Source organism: Tupaia chinensis, unplaced genomic scaffold, assembly GCF_000334495.1.
Source record: "Tupaia chinensis unplaced genomic scaffold, TupChi_1.0 Scaffold000095_1, whole genome shotgun sequence".
In the NCBI taxonomy this organism is placed as follows: Eukaryota; Metazoa; Chordata; class Mammalia; order Scandentia; family Tupaiidae; genus Tupaia; species Tupaia belangeri.
Genome location: NW_006159557.1, coordinates 2,060,006 through 2,063,407, shown reverse-complemented (window position 1 = coordinate 2,063,407; position 3,402 = coordinate 2,060,006).

Here is a 3,402-nt window from a genome sequence, read left to right as displayed (position 1 = left end):
ATTCCAGGGAGAAGGAACATCCCCTCTAAAATACATATACATAAAATCATGAAGGACAAGTGAGAAATGGAGGTGGACTGAGAGGAGCATGGAAGACCAACAGGAGCCTGAGTGACAGCTGTAGATTATGTCATCAAAGGCTTTGTATATACTGGGAAACCCATTGCTCCTTGATTGTTACTGTACAAGCATAGAGATCTTTCTAGGTAAAAGGGCATTCAACAGCTCACAAAGAATCTTTAAAAAGAAAAAAAAAAGTACGCTAATTTTTGCTTGAGTTTAGCCAAAATTGCTTTTGCAATCTCCAACTAGTAATACTTGTTCTGTACTCTAATGACTTGTTTTTCAGATGCTTAACATTCAAATTCACATTATCGCTCTTTCATTTAACACCTACTCATTCAGCTCCAGGTACGTAAGGCACTGTACTAGGTGTTCTCCAATTAGAGTGGATAGAACAGATGAAGCTCCTTCTTCATGAAGCTGAAAGTCTGGGGGGGGGAGGTCAAATACAGAATCACAAAAGAGCATGTATGATTTTAAAATGGGATTGCTGCAATGAATGTATAGACTGTTAGTCGCCAAGGCTAACATCAGCATCATCTCCAAATTAAAGAATCGCAGAGGGACCTGCAGAAATCTTGGGCTATTTACCCTGGAAATCTACTGGTACAATGGTTGACGGTATAAACACTCACAGGCCTGTGTTAAAGCACACATAAAACTCAAAGCCTTATACAAAGAGACCTATTATTTTAACTATCATCTCCACCTGGAAACGAGAAATACATCTTAAATTCTTGAATTCATGATCTAACTCATTCATTCATTGACTCTGTTGGTTACCACCGACTGATTTAACCACTGCCTTTTCAGCAAGGTTGTTTATTTGACTTAGAAATTACACCTGGAGCGTATACTGTTAAAATTGAAGAAGTGACATAGAGAATAAATATAAGGTTTGTCATAATTTTCTGGCTCTAAGCGATTACATTTTTATAGTATCTTCTTATAACTAAATGGGAGAGATAAACCCTGTAATTGAATTGAGATGAACTCATTTGCCTTCTTAAAGTCCAAGCTGTTTTTCATCATGCCAGCTCTGTTCAAAGGATCTCAGCAACCCCTAGTCTCCAGTCGAATGCAATAGATCTGTCCCTCCAGTCTTCAGTGAACGATCACCAAAACAATTTTAATGCTGAAAGTGTGAAAGGGAACAAATAAATCCCAAAGCTGAAAGTTAGGTCATATTCACCAAGCAATTCTCCAGGTTGGCCCTGGTATTGCAGCCCAATTTCTAGAGGCCTTTCCTTATCTGTATTTTATATGCAGGTGTATCTTGCCAGTGAGCTTCTCTCTATTCCTCCCACATTGCTGGAACTGTGCCATCACCATTCACCATGAGATATTAACTGCACACCTGCTCTAAACTGCTTGAACCCTGGTCAATTCTGCTTTAGAAAGATCTGCCCTACAGCATCCTTGCTCACGAGGATGAGATGAATCCCCTTTATAGTTCCTGGTGAGCAGGGAATCTCGGTATGGTTACTCTAGCTGGAACGACATGAAGACTGAAAAGGAGACTAATGTTTGGGGGTAAATGCTTTAATAGAGTAAAAGCTTTTACACTGTGAATTATAATAGATAAAATATTGAATACATGATTTTTGGCTCCAATTTTCCACTTAAATATCACCTATTTTAAGATTTTCTAGACATTTAACTATACAAGGATTAAAGTTTTTTAATTCTAAAACTAGAAAAATCAAATACAGCTGGCAGTTAAATTCAATTAACTGTGTTTAATAGGAGTTCTTGAGCTCAAAATGAATACACATTAATTCACTCACCCATTTATCCATTCATGTACTAACTCACTCAACAAATACATATTTAGGATCAACCTGGGTAAAACTGCATGTGTTCTAATCAGAGCCCCAAACTTGGAAAAATATTGGTTTTTATTTAATTATAATATTGGATCTATATGGCACAGATTATAAATACATTTTTTAAGATATTCAAGAGTAGAAAAAAATACTATCCATTTGTGGAATCAAGAAAACAACAGAAAGATTATAGCTTTAAGTTTCACTGATTCATTTTTGTATTTATTCATTAATTTAATAAATATGTACTGAAGTCCTAGTCCTACTATCTCTATTGGATATTGCCCAAATCCTACAGAAAGGAATGGTTATCTCAATGGAGTATCTGTATTAAGTACAAAAGTTTAGCATGAGTTGTTCATCAGATGTTAAGTGTTGGCGGAGAGAGACAGAATAGATTTTTTTTTTCCTTGTATATCCACAACACGGTGAATGCACATGTACATGGGAGTAAAAGAAGAGAGAAGCACCTTCCACAGGGTCCAGGCATGCTGTTATCACCTTCCTCTTGTCCTCTAGCTCATCGGATCGTGGGCGTTTGCTCTCGTGTCTGGCATGTTTCAGGCCAACTGTGCTAGGAGCTCAAACCATGGTCACCATCTGGCATCTGGCTTCTCCTGGGCAGTGAGTTACCTCTTTGCCACAGAGTTGACTCAAGAATAGATTCATTGCTTTTCCAAGAAGTAGAAACTTTCTTCTTTGGCAATTGAGAAACATCAAAGACTTTAATAGAGAAGACGGCTTTGGTCAAATCAAAAAGGGTCTTTTGGAATAAATGTGAAAGATGAGTCAGAGGGCAGAAAGCTCAGGAAGAGGACAAAACCCTGGAAGAAGGCTACAGTAGACCATGTGAGAGATGGTGAGATTTTCATCAGGCACAAAGGAAGAGAAGCAACCCATTCAGGAAAGGTTTTATCGCACCATCAACATGTAGATTAAAAATCCTAAAAATAGGTACATTAACAGTCAGAAGGTTCTCTGGAGAAACAGACTTAATGGGAAAGTGGAGGTGGGGTGGGGTGGGGGTTGCTGTGTATTGACAGATAGAGATTTATCAGGAGGAACTGGCTCGGGTAAGTTTGGAGACCGAGAACTGTCACTGCAAACTGGAGAACTAGAAAAGCTATGGTGTGATCTAATCCAAGTCCAAAGGTCTGAGGACCAGGGGCCAAAGATGCAAATCCCAGTCCCAGAGAAAGAGAAGATGAGATGAGATGTTCTAGCTCAAGTAATGAGACAGCAAAATAAATAAATAAATATGGAACGAGCTTTTCTTTCTGCTACATTTGATCTACTTGGACTCTGCATGGCTTGGATGATGGTCATCCACTCTGGGAAGGACTATCTGTTTTACTGAGTCCATCAATTCAGATGCTGATCTCACCTGAAAGCATCATCACAGATACACCGAAGAGACAATGTTTAACCTGGGCAGCCTGTAGCTTACTCAAGGTAATATAAGATTAACCATCATAATAACCCAGTTACAGAGATAAATCACCATCATATAGGT